This window comes from Lissotriton vulgaris, chromosome 7 (genome assembly GCF_964263255.1).
Source record: "Lissotriton vulgaris chromosome 7, aLisVul1.2, whole genome shotgun sequence".
NCBI lineage: Eukaryota > Metazoa > Chordata > Amphibia > Caudata > Salamandridae > Lissotriton > Lissotriton vulgaris.
In genome coordinates, this window is record NC_141695.1 from 1,157,791,492 (window position 1) to 1,157,809,550 (window position 18,059).

The 18,059-nt window shown below is 44.8% G+C and overlaps 1 protein-coding gene across 2 annotated transcripts in view; it reads left to right on the top strand.

Moving 5' to 3' along the window:
• The window catches only part of HTR4 (5-hydroxytryptamine receptor 4), a 1,457,781-nt gene that overhangs the window by 707,241 nt on the left and 732,481 nt on the right, over positions 1–18,059 (top strand). The gene's annotated exons all lie outside the window — the stretch shown is intronic.

Here is an 18,059-nt window from a genome sequence, read left to right on the forward strand (position 1 = left end):
TGAAGCTCCACTCTGCACTCTGAAGCTCCACTCTGAAGCTCCACTCTGCACTCTGAAGCTCCACTCTGAAGCTCCACTCTGCACTCTGAAGCTCCACTCTGCACTCTGAAGCTCCACTCTGAAGCTCCACTCTGCACTCTGAAGCTCCACTCTGAAGCTCCACTCTGAAGCTCCACTCTGAAGCTCCACTCTCAATCTGCACTCTCAATCTGCACTCTACACTCTCAATCTGCACTCTACACTCTCAATCTGCACTCTACACTCTCAATCTGCACTCTACACTCTCAATCTGCACTCTCAATCTGCACTCTCAATCATGCTCATCAGAAAAGTATTTTTCTTCTTATTTTTATGTAAAACCATCTGAAGTATTAGTGAGTAGGGGGGGGTTCATATTTTTCTCCGGTAGATTATTTCTTAGGGAGCGTGATTGTGGTTCAAGCCAATTTTAATTTGATAAATGAGCCATAGCAAGAGCAGTAAATTACCATTTAGGGGACCCAATGTTTTTACTTTCATGGGCCGTGAATGGAGAGTAATTGAAAGTTAACCGGTTGGTCAAATATTCCTTTTAATAAACGCACGAGCAGCCGGTCCAGGGCTGTCTTCTCTGTCTAAATGGGCGACAGCGTCTTGTTTGCATATGCCTCTGGCTATAAATCATCATTGTGCGGCCATAATTAGATATTCTACACGTTTAATGCAAGGAACATACGCCCATTCAGTGTGTCAAACATCAGAGCCTGTGAATTGTTTCTATTTGTACCAACTTGGCTAGGGGCTAGTCAAGATATGGGTCAGCACCAGGTTTAATTGAAAGCAAAAAAGATAAAAAATTGTTTAAATAAGGAGTGCATATCACATAACATTGTTAAACATCAGAGCCTGCCACATGCTCCGAGGCCCCTGCGACTGTGGAGGGACGAGAGAGCAAGTGCGGTCTCTCCCAAGAACTTGTGCCCTGCACCCAGCATGGCACAATTAGGGCCATTCACCGATTGGTCACAGTTTATTAGCAGCCTATAAACTTCTCCTCTGCTCCCGGGGACTTGTTAGGGGTCTGTCACCTGCGACTGCCAGAAGATCAGCTCCCCCCCTCGCCCCCCGCCCCTTTCACGGCCTCCTTTGTGATTTGTTCACAGCGCGTGACTTTGCTGGCAGATCACACACAACCCGAGTTAAGCGCATAACAATGTGTCTCGCGGTCCAATCGGAAGTGGTTGGCATTTAATGTGGTTTTTTTTGCCTGGTAGAAAGAATCATGATGAGGAAGCAAGACAAGGAAGACCTGTTTTTCGGACATCCCAGTATTCAGCCAGTGGAAAGTTGGGATGGCCTCCTAAAAAACGTTGGGCCTTTATTTATTTTAAAAATGAAGCTGTGGTCCCCAAACCCCTTGCATTCTTTCGCTGTTCCCCTCAAATAATACACAGCCCTTTTATCTTCACACATGGCCACATCTGTCTTAACTATTCACGAGGAGCAGTTTAAATGCAAACGTAGATATTTTTGGTTTTGTTATTTTACTCGCAAAAACAGAGCTGCAGGAAAGCATAGAAAACACCCCCAGCGAAACAATTGAAATGACCATTAGAGGTTGTCGCGCAGAAGTGATGACAGGCCGGGGAGCATGGAGACAGGACAACTCCCGACGCCATCGCGGTGCTCTCCGGAGCTTGTGTCGCACTGGCCATGATCCAAAGATGAGGCAGGGGCGTGTGCTTCACTACTCTTCGTCATTGTTCTGCTATCTCCATCGTGAAGTGCGTGTGCATTAACACGACGAGCGACGGCACGCTTACCTCAGTCAGGCTGTCTCCGAGTATGAAGGGTGTGGGCGGGCGGGAAACAGGGCTCTTTCATCGCGGCCTAATCAATAAAGCATTTCCCTCCTTCTCCCTGTGCGGCATTGTTAAAATCTCCAGAGGCATGTTTTCCCCACCAAGGGCTATCAAATTATTGATAATGTTTTTTGTTTGCCTTTTCACGAAGAGCGGGAGGGGGGTCGGGAACGGCCACACACGAGGTAAACGGAGGAGGGGGGGGCGGAAAGGCACGAAGAGCGGGAGGGGGGTCGGGAACGGCCACACACTGACAGCGGGAGGGTGAGGGGCGGGAACAGACACACACACACGGACAAAGCAACAAACTAAAAAACAAAGCACTCACCTGGACATCTGGCAGATCTCTTGCTTCCTGCTCTCCACTCCTCCTCCCGATGACGTGGTGGAGGCTCGGCCGGCTGGGCCAATCCCAGCGCGGCCCTGGCTGGAGGCGGACGGCTGCTTCCTTCAGCTGGCCTGAGGAGAGGGAGGGAGACGGGCTGCCACGGAGCGGGAGGGAGGGGCTATCGAGCGTCTTTTGTGCAATGTCCCGAGCAGGAAGGCAGAGGCAGGTGCCGGCAATGCCGGACCAGAATCGGGGGCGTTCCCGGCGTCGCGTGACGTCGGCAAAAGCCAAAGAATGTCGGGAACGCCCCCGTGTCTGGTCCGGCATTGACGGACAGGCCCCTCGTCCAATGGCTAGGCTCCATTTATGGAGCCAGCCAATGAATGACGAGGGCCGACCCAAACCCACACACACAACTCAAGAGGTTTTTTGGCACATGCGCAAAGCGCATGGCCAGTCAAAACCTAAAAAACGGCCCCCCAGGTGCCCAAACCCGGACCCCACCCTAGCGGCCCACCGGAGAAACACCCGATGCCCGCTATGGCCAGTCTGGCCCTGGACAGGAAGAGGCAATACGCCCCGTCCCGTGGAGGTGGGATTGCCCTGCGTCAGAGGACGATAAAGACCAGGAAGCGGAAGAAGACATTGTCCAGTATCGGAAGGAGGAGGTCCAGAGAGTGAGCTGTGAAGAGAAGAACTCTGCCATTGAGCCAAACCGAAGAGGAGCCGGGAGACCCGAGAGATGGTGCCAAAATCCGGGAAGAAAAGCCAGGAGGCCACCAATTCTACGAGCCACCCTGCCACGTTCCCAGCGGGACGTGGCTTGCACAGGCACGTGCAAGGTTCCTAGGAGCTGGGAGGCGGGTGGATGCACCATCCCTGGGAGGCGAGGAGGATTTCTCATACGGCTCCCTAGGAGAGGTTGTGCATGTTGTTTGCACTCTCACTGTCTCACGGTGACGGTATCCCTGTCTCCTGCAACCTTTACTAAGCTTGAAATGTGTTACATCCTTTACTCCCTCTCCATTGCCGCATTCTTGTACCTTGCACTTGCGGATGTGCATTTTCCTTGTTTGTTTTTGGTTCGATGATCCTCCTTCCGAAGCACATCCCCCTGAAAGAGAAGAAATTCCCTGAAGCACACGTCCAGCCTTTGTTTTATTTTGTCATTTTGCTTTACGTACCAGCTTGGTCTATGAGTAAACCAATAATGAGAACGGTAGACTACCTATGGTCGTTGTGTAATCCCTGTGGCACGCTACACTACTACAATAATTGGTGAGATGCCACTTAACAAAAAATCTGTCTATTGGCTTGAACACAATGTAATAACAATTTAACACTACCGACCTAGTTATTGAAACATGTATGTTATATTTTAGGCCAGGCCTACTGCCTTTGTTGTAACATTTCATTATAAACAGAATAGACCTATGACATCGGCCATCATGTTTCTCAGGCTACTTACTACCTTTAACATTTGCTTTTCACTGTATGTAACCTAGTCCAACTGTACCATGCATAAGCTTTCCCACAAGGTAATCATTGAAGTATAGAATCATAACATTATAAATCAATACAAAATTACAGTTAGCAAAACAATATTTATTTCTGCCTAAGAGGGCCTAACACGCACTATTACAATGGATTTGACTACTGTAAGGGTGGGTCAGACAGAGTAACCAAATCAAAAGCCTTACCTTCTACAGTAATCTTTGTGATTCCATGTAACAAAATACTTGGCTGCAGTACATAAAGTAAAACTAATCTGTCCTAAAGCCCTATTGACTTTAACATATGCTTTTCACAATAAGCACGTCATGCCTTTTGCCTGTGCTGGACCTTTCATAATAAACAGCCCAGGCGCCCAGCCTTGTTGATAAACATGTTACATAAAAAAGTATTGTATTGAACATAAACTTCCCCAAATGGTAAAAAGTTCAATACATGAGCTCTTTGTCAGGGCAAAGAGTGCCTTGTGTGCTCTTTTTTTAAAAGCAAATGTTTTCATTGAAAATGCAAAAATTCATAATACAGAGAAGAAATAGCCATTTTAAATAAGACCCATCGAACCTCCTACCCCCCCCCCCCCCGACTAAAAAGCAACCATCATGTAGGTTCAATGTCTAATATCTCAAAAGTAAATAAAACAATGATTAAAGTGAAGGGAAAAGGGACAAAAAAGATAGCTTTAGACCAGCTAAAGTATTCATAGTTCCTAGACTTGAGTACCATCTATATTTCTAAATTCATCTGAGTTATATATATTCTACCTAAAGTGCAGATTGTGGGTTGTTGTTTTTTGTTTTGAGAAAACCTTATTATGTCAGTCTAAACGAGCCAAGCAGGTAGAGGTTGCCAGATAACAAGACCCTTCTTTTTTCCTCGGTTCCCTTTCTGGAAAAAATAGCCTTTTCCATGTGGCAAGTAGAGATCAAGCTCGATAACCAAGGAGAAACTAATGGAGGGTTAGGGTCCTTCCAAGAAAAAGCTATAGGCAGGCGCTTGAGGGGTGCATCTGCGGGGGCAGATACTAGACTCAACATATGGAAGACGGATAAACAGCAGGCACGCCTCACGTTTGAGGCTCCTAAGTCTTCTAGGTCTCAACAGCATGCACTGTCTGACTCTGAACAGGAACTGCCAGAAAAAAGCACCTCTGTGCTAGAGGCAACGTTAATGGCGATGCAGAACAGCTTACAATCTATTGACTGGAAAATAGATGCTCTCAACATGTAAATGGACCATTTTGCAACCAAATTGGATAAACAAGGTGCCCGTTTGAGAGAAGCAGAACAGCACTTTTCAACTATGGAAGACAATCTTCAGGTACGTTTGTAGGTGGTAGCTGCAGGCCACTGCAGGGCGTAGCATGATTATATGTCAATTTACCACCCCCCTTATCTCTGGATGCTACATCACATAGCCCATTCCTACTCGTGCACTTATGTTATATTGAGCTGTTATGTTTGTTCTAGTTGATTCAATGTCCATTAGATTCCCTATGTTAGACTAATGTTCTGATTTGTTACCTTTGCCTCAAATTGTAAAGGGCTCTGATATCCTTCGGGATCAACTTCGCGCTATATAAAACTTTATAAATAAATAAAATAAATAAAATAAGGGCAGTATCCTCATAGCAACAAAAATAAGTGCCCCTCCATTTTTCTTACTAATCTTAACTTGTATACCTAATAAAATAATCGTGGGAGTTAGCAGGAGTTCCTAAAACAAAACTCTATTAAAGAAGTCTTGTATCTGACCCAGTAACGGCGTAAATTAGGGACAGATAGCAAACATATGTATCGAGTCTGTGCTAACCTCTAAACATCTGAGACATAATGTTCCCGCGCTGTTCCCCACTTGGCAACTCTGCTAGGTGTGATGTATAAAAGAAATTTAGTTTTATAAAATTGTGCCTGTAATTTAGCGGAGAGTAATTCGCTCTTAGTGGATTGCACAGCCTGATTAAATGTGCTAAAAGAGGTATTCAATTTCCTTTGCCACTTATTAGCAGTGGTGAGCATATCAACAGGCATTAGGCTGACTAGTATAGCATATAAGTATCAATCCTGGGAAAGGTGTGACTTCTTAGTTTGTCAATAAGAGCTACTTTGGAAAAGCCAGCAACCCCCCCAGTGTTACGGGTCAGGAAGTCTCTTATAGCCATACATAAAAATAGCTCTGTATCGCTCAGGGGAAATCCGTTTTAAGCACATAGTACGATTTAATGCCTTCAACAGTTATTAGGTCCCCCATTTTTAATATTCCTGCTTGATGCCATTTATGCAGGTTAGAAGCCCCAACAATTGCTGGTAAGTTAAGGTTATTATTGAGAGGGGAATAGTAATTCAGATTACCTAGCTCAAGAATTTTGCAAATGTTGAAGAAAACCTTATAGGCGCTCATTAAGGTCTTAAATCGACCCCGTTTGTCGTAGCCAAAGGAGAGCTGCCTCCAGAGGCATCCGGTGGTCTCTACTCCTAAAAGCAGAAGATACGGTGATGGTAAGCCTTCCGTGGGAATATATGATTGATCTTGGAGCAGCTCTGCGCTATATTGCATAACAGAGGCCCAGTAGTAAAGTTTTAGATTTGGTAGCGCCCACCCACCTCTTTCTTGAGGAAGGGAAAGTAGAATAAAGGAGCACCTTGGTTGAGAGTAAGCCCAGATAAATTCAGAGAAAATTTGATCGAATTTCCGTAGTATTGATTTACCCATTTCTAAAGGGATGGCCCCAAAGAAATATAGGAGTTTGGGAAAGTAGGACATTTTAATAACATTACATCTCCCTACTATAGCAAGATGTAGGTTATTAATATGTTTAAGCACACGTTTAGTCTCTATGGCTAATGGGGCCAAATTTCCCTCCACTATCTGGTCGGTGTTGGCAGTTAAAGTGACCCCCAGATATTTGTCTGTCCACCGGCAGTCTGACCAGTCAATTTGATTGTTAATAATGATCTGGGTCTTGCCTTGATTGAGAGCATAGCCTGAGACTTTCCCAAACTGCCTGGCCTCTTGTTCCATGGCATTGTTGGTGCTTCGGGGGACAAGAGTCACTACCGCCAGGTCGTCGGCGTAAGCCATAATTTTAGTATTTTATCCGAACCAGCTTATCTCTCAAATAGATAGATTTTCCTCAATCGCTATAATAAAAGGATCTATATAGAGAACGAAGAGCAGGGGTGAAGAAGTGCTTTCTATGCTCAATGGAAATAGTGTATGGGGAGAGCAAAATCTACTTTCACAGTAATGCTTAAGCCCCTTTCCTGTTGATCACACAGACATAGACAGGATGTGCTATCAAGCTGGAATCAAAAAGTGGCACTGTGAACATCTTCCCCATCGCATTGACTGAGTGTTGAAGTGATTTGTGATGATGTCCAGGCAGTTTAATGATGGCCATAGACCAGTGCTTAATTTGAGCTGGTAGTTTCCGGTGTGACCACTCATTTTTGGGTACCAGCACTTATTTTTGTGGGCCGGTACATATTTTTACCCTTCAGACATTTCCCAGGAACAAGGGAGGGAAAGCACACAAATCAGAAAGCAAAAGACAAAAAAAACACATAGGGAGAAAGTAGGAGCCTGTAAGACTGAGACAAAGGAGCATGTGGTGCTTGTAGTGGGTAAGGTGGATTCAAGGTTAGGCAGCCTTGGAATTCAGCGCTGCTCATTGCTCAAGTCCCAAAAAAAAGAAGTGGGGGGGATCACCAAGTTAGGCAGAATGGATGTGACTTCACTGCATGGGGAATAATCATGCATGACATCATAGCGTGTGACATCACTGTGTGTGACATCACGGCGTGCAACATCACATTTGGCACCACAGAAATTGGCATCACAACCCATGACCTCCCAGGAAGTGACATCAGATTTTAAGACCTCACATATGTTTAGCAGAACTATCATGAGTACATTTGAGTGCCATACAATATTTAACAAATTGGATTTTGCATTGGGGTTGTGGCAAAATATTAACACAATCCCAATGCAAATTCTGAGCTTCAACTTATGCATTTTTTTAAAACCCTGACGCAAACGAATTAGCAACACAGAGAAACTGTGGCAGTAAATCTGTTCTGCTTAATTGGTTGCAATGTCTGTATTTTATAATATCTTATGGGGTTAATTCACTTTCTGCAGAGATCTTTGTGTGCCAGCTAACTCTCAGGGAATGATAACAATTATAAGGTAACTCTGGAGGATAATGTGCTTGCTGCAGAGATCTGTGTTTTGCCTAGTCCTAGTTCAGAATGAAAGTAGCTTAGGGATTTATTATGTTTCTTGCAAAGCACATCATATGACACACAGATGACAGATTTTTATTTTATATAGAAAGGTAAGTGTGTTACTGCTTTTAAGACAGATAACTTTTTGTTACTTGCATTTCATAAATTGTAATCCTTGCTAATATCGCACAGTGAGGTATAAAGGACACGTGGCTCCTACACCTTGTAACCCCCACTGTCTTATGTAACATTTCCTTTGTATTGATGTAAACACATATGATTTATTGTCAATGTATAATATGTACATGTGATGCAGAGTGCTCTGACACTGTGCATTGGGACGAGTAGTGCTAAAGTGCTATAAAAGAAATCAAACAAAATAGTGATATTTAAATTATCCTTTGGGTAAATACTGGGGTGACCAACACATCAGACATATTACAACGTATGCATTCCTCTTATGTACAGGGAATGAACAAAGCCAAAAGCATTTCTCTCTTGAGTACATATGAAGTGATATGATGTGAGCCTTAGTTTCCCATCCATTGCACCTAGGTATGAGGCTCTGATAGCTCCCAGTCAGGTTACGCCAACAGAAGAAGCCTAATGGCGCTTTACCTTTAACTTTTGTTATGGACGAAGCTGCAATTAAATAAACTGCTTCCCCACCTGCAGGTTGCGGATGTATGACGGTACAACGTGTATCGTTACAACGCGTACATTTAGGACGCAGGTTTAACAACGCAAGTTGTTACAACAACCTGCGTTGGGGGGCGCTGGATAGTGAATAGTTTAATTTACTATTCCAACTCCATTCCCCGTGGATAGTAGGGAAGGTGTTGGATAGTAAATTAAACTATCCCCTATCCTAGAGCGCCCTCCAGCGAAAGTCGTTGTAACGACTTTCGTTGTAAATCCTGCGTTGTAACGGTACCGCGTTGTAACGGTTCCGTTGTAAAGGATGTTTCCCGCAGGTTGCTGATCAGAACAAAAGCAGACAATGTGCAGGTGCGATGTCAGAAAATTACACGTGCATGAGTTCAGCATATTTCTGTGAATTCTGGGAAAAGTTGGAAAGGAATGTGGCACTCCGCTGAAAGCGACCAGCTTTGCAGCAGGGTAGACATCGTCTACCCTCTGAAAAAAGTGGGTAGACGTCGTCTACCCTCGACTCTGGCCCTGCTGCCAATGACAAGTAATAGCTCCTGCTGCAGGCTTCTCCGCAGTGCTTTGAACATCAGCGCTCATTCTTTTATAAAATAAAGGCTGCCATTGACTCAATGATGCTCGACCTAGTTTTTTCCTTATTGTCAAGTAACAAAGAATATCGATTGTGTCTAATGATTGAAGCCACAATCAATGGATTACTTCAATAATTGCAAGTCTCACTACACAGCATAAGCCATACTTTAGAGCTCCAAATCCACATGCGGCTGGGCTGGGGGTCATGGGGCTGTGCCGAGGTCCCCTCAAAGATGCTTTCGGACCTGCTCTAATCTCCCCACCTCTCTCATGGGTCTTAAATCACTGCCTATAATATTCCATCTCTGCCAAGATGCAGCAAGATTGCTACTTTTCAGATAAAGACTGTCAGAAATATTCAGTTTCTCCATATCCTTGCATTTCCTATAGCAATGGTGTCCAAGATAGATACAGGAAAGCTGGATCCATGCCACTTTTCCATGATAACCACTGGCCCAGTAAATAATACAGATTTCGACTAATTGTACATAAATGTAACTTATATCGTTATATTGAGAATTTGGCTTGGATATGTTCCTCTTGAACACACAGTGGTTAGCTCTGGTCGAGACCAAATTGCTGTATAAGATGTCCAGCTTTACCCTTCCTTTCTCAACACTGACATGTTTATAAAAAATCCTGTTCAGCTGAACATATCTTTACTTTTGCATATATTCTGCTTAGGAATTACAAGGTCTTTCTCATAACCCCTCAACCTACTTTTCTCAAGTTGTACCTTATTTAAGTTTGTTGTGCACGTCCCAACATAACCACTAGCCTTTGGGATCTATTGCCCTAAAATACAAACTTGAAACCTTTCATGCTGGCAAAGTATTGAGGAAAAAGCACATGCCTAGAAATGCAAATGGGGCTTTCCTTCTCCTGAATAGGGAAAGCGAAAAGAGTGGAGAATCAAAGCTAATACTGATACAGCTTCTCCCCGGCCTGGATTCTCTGCGCGGAAGACCCAACTTTAAGCTGCTCTTGAGTTTCTACACTAATTATAATCAAGGAGAAAATTAACAGTTACATCATAACCATTGCCTTGACCTTAGTGGACAAGAGATGAAAAATTAACCTGGCTGATAAAGCCTTTTGGACTGCAAGTTTCTTTTTTTTTGTGATTTTTTTTTCTTGCCACGGCCAGACATGATGCTCTTAAATCGCGTACGCTCACCGCTTTCACTCGCCCCACAACCGCCTGCAACAACCTTTCGCTCACACAGACTGCAAGTGCTAATGCACAGTTACATAAAAATAACTGAGGTTCAAGCCTGAAAGTTGTCCAAGGACCAGACACCAAGGCGGTGGCACAAAATCTTGGGTTCGTAGAGTCTTTCCTCCCACTCCTATCCATAATCTCCATTTTGATGGCATTGATTTTAAACTCATCTGTCTCATGACCATCTCAAGGCACTACTGAGGATGAGCCGCTGAAGACATCATACCACCTGACATTTGTAGCAGAACCCGAATGATGTATGCATAAGATTGCTATTGTTTGTGTATATACATTCACTAATACAGCTGGCAGGCATTGATCTTGAGGAACCCTGCAAGATGTGGTGGCTTATCCCAATGGGAAGGTGAAGAGCAGCTACTTGCTGCTGGTTTGGGGAAAAAGAGTGACTCCATTGGCATCCAATGTCTCTACAACATCCTGCCCCAAATGATATAGCACTAAAGTATACTTTGACCAATGGATATAGCAGCACCTTATTATCCTCATATGAAATGTCATGAGTATGTACAGAAACATTACCACAATAACACTTCCGTCTTTCAAAGCTCTCTGGAGATTAAAGCGGCTCCTGCCCATTGATGCTGCAAAAGCCGGACTGGTAGGAGTCGCATGAATGGCCTTTGGACTGGTAGGAGTCGCATGAATGGCCTTTCTAGAGATAAGCTAACTTTGGCCAGTACCAGGCCATTCGGGGAGTCTGGTTGAAACAAATTCAAATTCAGTTAAGAATTGACATGGATTCAGGTCACCAATGACCACTTTTTCCACATTCGATGAATCACTGCAAATTTAAGGTCAAGAAGGGATGCCTCTGTGACACTGCCACAATGGAGTGTCAGTTCTAAAAGCAAGATCCTTACACAACCCGGGAGGCCATGTATCGCTTACTGGTCCTACCCACTGGGCATGTTGTAGTAAATAAATATTTGCCTCAATGTACACCAGTCACGTCAAACGACCCACACAGTTTCAAAGGACTTCTTGATGTCATGAGTCGCAATCCTGTGGCAATGATTGACTGAATAGAAACCACTATTTTCAGGACGGTCGTAACAACATTGTAGGTCCCCGGGACAAACAGTGCACTAGGCCCAACATACACAACCACTCACAGGAATAAAAATGCTTAACGGAAAATTAGTGTTCAATCCTGGTCTGCGTTGGGCCCCTATGCCTTTGGGATACCTGGGTAATTGCCCAGCGATCTTGTGCATTAAGACATTTCTGACTATTAGTACAGTGCAGCAAGACAGCTAGCTCTCTGCATTAAATGGAGAGAGCATTTCTACTAAGATATTGTGCATTCCTGTTGTCTCTCAACACTGTACATAGGACAGCCTAGAGCCAACGCAGGCACCCTTGCACCATGATGCAATGGTGCCTTCGGTACAGCCAGGATTGCTTTTGTTTAGGAAGGGATACCTTCCTAAACAAAACAAGCCTCTAAAGGTTTTTTCCCCTTTCTAAGTGTGCTCCAGAAGTCAGAATGCAGCATGCATAGAAGGAGGCAAAAATGAGTAGGAATAAACATATTTCTTTTTGTTATGCCTTCCTTGGAGGGCATACCATTTTGACACATTCCCAGGTGTACTAGTGTTAGTAAATCTTGGAATGTACAAAAAAACATGGGTGGCTGTGTGGGAGCACCCACTCTCCGCCCGCGGAATGCCTCCCCACCACAGAGTAACACAAGGCAGCGACTTGTGCTGTCTTTCTGTACTCCAGATTTACTACGCCATGCAGAGCCTTGCAAAGTGGGCTCTGCTTGGCATGGTAAACCTCACTTAAGGGCATGCGTTGCCCTTGTGTCACATTGTGTGGCGCTTGGGCGATGCAAGCCCTTGATAAATCTGGCCTGGTCAGGATCTGATAGGTGTCCAAAGATACAGCGATAATCGATTTTTTTTGTATGTATATTATTCAAACAAGCAAAAGCTTTCTAATTTAATAAGCTGGGCTGCACACAGGTGAGCTACTCAGACGTAGCTGGAGAGCTACAGTAGTTCACGAGCTACTGGTTGGAGACCCCTATGTCCCAACACGCATTTGTTCTCTAGAATCCTGGCTTTATACTTCAGTGTCCAAACCAACAGAGGATTAATTTGCATTGTGTTCTGAATTTTTCACTAGGCCTTCACTTTGCTTACGTGAACCAGACACTGAGAATCGTGGTCCATGTCTTTATCAGCCAAAGTTAAATGATTTGACAAAAGTGTGGGACTGGGTAACATTTTTAGAAATTTTGCAAATGCCCAAATTATTACACCAAGCTACACTTTACTATGCAAAATGTGGCTTTGGCATTTTGCACAATTTTTTCGCACAAAACATGTCCTCTTATTCATTTTGGCAAGAGGACGCATTATATGCTAAAAATAACGTGATCCGAAAAAAACAGCCGCTTATGATCAGTTTGTTCGCGTACATTCTGTGCTCTTAGGATAGGATATTTACCGATTTCAAGTCGTGATTATGTGACTTGGCATAATGGCATAATCTCAGTCATTACAATCATAATGCAAAATGCTGGGAATTAGGCAAGATTATGCTGACGTACAGAGCATTTCGCCCAGGCCTACAAAAGAGGTACATCGTTAGCAAGTATGGAGTGATTCTTTGAAGCGGAGACACAAAGCAGAGGCATCTTAAATAGAAATAGGCAGATGGATGTTGAAACCAAAATTGATGAAGGTATAATCAGATGAGGGATCCTTTGGGGACAGTTCCTTGGGCCTGATGCATCACCGTCAAAGTGTGTTCTGCCTTATGGTACAGGCTGTCACCAACTATGAGAGATTTATAGCACATAGGTATTGTATTGTATTGTAAATGTATTTATATAGCGCTTACTACCCCTGACGAGGCGTCAAATCGCTTTTTCGGCGGGTAGCACGCTACTCCGGGACCCATAGAGGATTAGTGTTGAATTAGTATAGTGAAACATGCAAGTACATTTTAAGTGGTGGATAGGTTAGTGAGTTATTTGGATTTGGAATGATAGCAGAAGGATAGAGGAGGACAAAGGTTTGTATTTATTTATCGCTCACTTGTTGACGCACTCTATTCAGGAAGCCTATAAAGGATAAGTGGTGAATTAATATGGTGAAATATGAGGTAATTTCAGTGGTGGATATTAGTCTGTTACTTGGAGTGAGAAGGTACCATAGTCCTTGCTCATGACAAAGATTGTAGCTAGTAAGGTTAGTCAAACAGGCTCCCCCCCTCCCCCCCCCACCCCTGTTGATCTCTTCTGCTCCCAATCAGCATGAAACATTCAACTCCTGGAAAACTGCTTTCGTTTTAAGCGGAAGCTCAAACAGATCAAAACTCTGGAATTTAACATGGAGGACATCTTTGGTAGTTCAGCCGAAGGGAGACTTGTGTCTCTGGCTTGGGAGGATTGCATTTATAGAGCGCCAATCACCAGGATTACCCACAGAAAGGTGTGGGCTTCACCTAAGTTCGGCATTAGGCTGGTCAGGGGACCTTCTGGACCTGATGAGGACCCGTGATGCATAATGGACGCAAGGTGATGGTGTTTACACCGCGTGTCTCCTGGAACTGATCACTCACTAAGCTTCCGAGATCTCTCAAGGTGAGGTGCTCACACCTTGGATCTCCTGCAACTCTGATGGTGAGCTGCCTACACCCTTGGTCTTTAGGAACTCTCAAGGTGAAGTGTGTCAACCCTGGGCAATCTAGAATGCAAAATTCCCAAAATTACGCTGTTACGCCACGTCCGCTGCAAAATTTTATTACAGGAGCATGATAAAAACATAAATGACCACAGCAACCAGAACGTGGAGCCTGTTGTTCCCAGCACTTGCGTTTTTTGGTGCTATTTTGTTTGCGTAAAATGAGTAAAATACGTCATTGTGAAATTATGGTCTTGCACAATTGGATAGAAGTAGGGCCGAGTGAAATTTCGATTATGGTGGTGCAATCTCACGGTGAGCGACGATGAATACCTTTACGGCATACCAGACTCCCAAGTTTCGGTAGATCTTCCGGATGTTACACCGCAAACCGCTGATACAGTCCAATGAATATGTCCCAGGACAACCGTCCTGCTACTCAGACACTGAGGAAGTCTGCAACAGACGTACTACTGGATTCATGGGACGCAGAGGTATAGCTAGCAAGGAAATCCTGGCTCTGAAGAAGCGTCCACCATTGCTTGCTACGGTTACGTGAGCTGAACCCTTTGCTGGTACAATGCCATGGATGTGTCCACTGCTGGTGAGTCGTGGGATTACGTCAGAGGGGAGGACGAACCCCCCGGAGGTGAGTGCCTGGCTGCGACCTACGATGTGTTGCTGCCGAGCAACTGGTCTCTGACCGTAACAGGACAGACTCAACATACAATGAGAACTCTTGCTGGAACTGAGCTGAATGTCAATAGCTGCCTGTGGTGGGGGGCAGCACTCTCGCCCTGATTGCATGAAACTCCTGTAACGATAGAGCTAAAGGCTCAGTGACCCCCCCCCCCCCTTGAACTTACGGACTTTTAGTGCTCACTAGAGCGTTTGGATGACAACATGTTCTGCTGTCAACCTTATGGTATTATGTTATTGTTTCCCTTGTTTATAAGACTGGTGGTTTTTTCCTATTCCCCTGATGTGTGTTCACGGGGCGGTGACCGATGGCAAACGATTTGCAGTGATTTATGTGGGTATCTGAGCTGTTGTGTGACAAGACTGTGCGCTGGGGGTGGGTGGCTGGGGGAGGGCACGGAGGAATGGACATGCAATGACTACGGTTAAATTCTGTACCTGGAACGTACTTGGTATGCATGCTCCTTCACGCCGTTACCAAGTTTATTCATATCTTAGGGGACACCAGATACAAATAGCATTGTTGCCAGAGACCCATTTGACCGACCGGGGGGTGTTTACACTGCGCCGGTGGTGGAGGGGACAACTGTATGCCACGGGCTTCTCGGCATTTGCGCGAGGGACTTTGGTTTGGATATGCCCTGGGGTCCCCTTTGCACTCACTCACAGTAAAATAGATGCTGAGGGCAGATATGTGCTTCTACAGGGCAAGCTGGATGGACAACAGGTGGTTATAGCTTCTATCTATGCTCCTAACACAGAACAGGGACGATTCCTTTCACAATTGTCGTCAGTGATAGTACAATAGCCGGGTGTGCCACTTTTACTTGGAGGCGATTTTAATTGCGTACTGGATGTTGCGTTAGATCGCTCGTTCCCTCCCTTAGCAAATGCACCGTCGAGTGGAGCGCTGAGGGCACTCACAGAATGGGCAACACAGTGGGACTTGCATGATGTCTGGTGCACTAGGAACCCTAACACGAGAATCTATTTGTACTACTCGGTGCCCACGCACTACATGTCCGACTAGACAGGTTTATGTTATCAAGCGATTTACTCCCCCATGTCACAGACACCGGGTATTCGGGTCGCACTCACTCTGACCACAACCCTCACACCCTGAACTTTGCCTGGGAATGCCCCCGCCCGCCGGTTCCTACATGGCGACTCCAACCAGATGTCTTATTAGATGCCCCATATAGGGAGGCGCTCTCGAACCGCATTCTGCAGTATTTTGAGGAAAATAGCGGCACTGCATCTGCCCCGCAAGTTGAGTGGGATGCGTTTAAGGTAGTCACAGCGTTACCCCTGCCAGCGGCTACCAATGCACAAAGGGAGGAGTTAGGCGCACCGCTAGTGGCGGAAGAGATTCGAACAGTCATCTTTTCCCTCTCCAATGGCAAGACCCCAGGACCAGATGGACTACTTGCGGAGTTCTATAAGGCCTAATCTGTCATCCTCATACCCGAGCTATTGCGGAGATATAAGGCAGCAATAGAAGACTCTGCTCTCCCGCCAACCCTGAACGAGGCAAATGTAATATCTCTCTTGAAGCCAGGCAGAGATGGACTCAGTATGGGTTCATACAGGCCGCTTTCCCTCCTCAATACGGACTATAAGATCCTGGCATCTACGCTAGCCCAGAGATTGGCGCCCCTGGTACCTACTCTGGTGCATGCTGACCAGAACGGTTTTGTGCCAACCCGCAGTAAGTCTTATAACATCAGACGCCTGTTTAGAGTGCAAAGCCTAGCCACGTCCCAATGGCCTCACTCGGGGTGTTTGGTTCTCGATCTAGAGAAAGCATTTGACTCTGTGGAGTGGCCCTACCTGATGCAGGTGCTGAAGAAGTTTGGCTTGGGCGATACCTACCTTCAGATGGTGGAACTTCTCTACCAAGATCCTGTGGTGCGGGTTCGCACGGGCAGACTCCTATCAGGCTTAGTCCGAGTCCGCTGAGGCACTAGGCAAGGGTGCCCCCTCTCCCCCTTAATCTTTGCTCTCATGATGGAGCCCTTGGCGACACAACTCCATGCCTCCGGCGCAGATTGGGGTATTCCGTTAGTGGATGGGCTACACTCCGTGTCGCTATATGCAGATGATTTACTGATCTACGTCAGAGATCTGACTTGTTTCCCGCGCGTGCTCACTTCCATATTCATATAAGCTAAGTGTCCAAGTAGGAATCATTCACAATATAAATTTTACATTCAACAGTGTCATAACAATGATCACTAAATTGACGAGGGTAACCAAAGGGTTTCAGCAACAGCAAACAATAAATAGTATCAAAAATATGTATTTATTTTTTGCTTTTCAATTATAAACTTTTTTGTTTTACAGTTTTTCAAGAATCAAAAAGTCCGGCAACATTAAACCACCAAAACCATATCTCACGAATCATATGGTGGCATATAAACACCTTTACCACATAGTGTGGACACACTAAAGGACCACATGCACGTTATTATATATGCAGCCTAATTCACAAATTGTAATTTCAAGTGAATTATACAGTATGGTTGTATAAAAGGTGTTAGGCGTCCGGACTATAAGATCCTGGCGTCTACGCTAGTCCACACGGACTCTTGAGAGCCGGCGTCTTTTGAACTTTTGGCGGCTGCCAGATAACGACCTGTGAGGCGTTTTTGTTGGCTTTGCAAGCACGATTTAATACACAGATACCCCTGTGCAACTTCTTTTGTTCTGAAGATGGTCCTCCGGATCTTTATGGCCTACTTGGACCGAAACGTCGACGCCTAACACCTTTTATACAACCATGCTGTATAATTCACTTGAAATTACAATTTGTGAATTAGGCTGCATATATAATAACGTGCATGTGGTCCTTTAGTGTGTCCACACTATGTGGTAAAGGTGTTTATATGCCACCATATGATTCGTGAGATATGGTTTTGGTGGTTTAATGTTGCCGGACATTTTGATTCTTGAAAAACTGTAAAACAAAAAATTTTATAATTGAAAAGCAAAAAATAAATATATATTTTTGATACTATTTATTGTTTGCTGTTGCTGAAACCCTTTGGTTACCCTCGTCAATTTAGTGATCATTGTTATGACACTGTTGAATGTAAAATTTATATTGTGAATGATTCCTACTTGGACACTTAGCTTATATGATTTACATTACCCAGTCCCGGTGGGATTATTGGGTGGCTCTGTTCTAATACCACTTCCATATTCAGCAGCTTCAGGGACGTGTCGGGACTCCGAGTTAACTGGACAAAATCAGGAGTATATTCTTTTGCTACAGACACGTCAGAAAGAGACATCGTAGTAATGGGCGAGAGACTCATCTGGTATCCTACCGTTTTC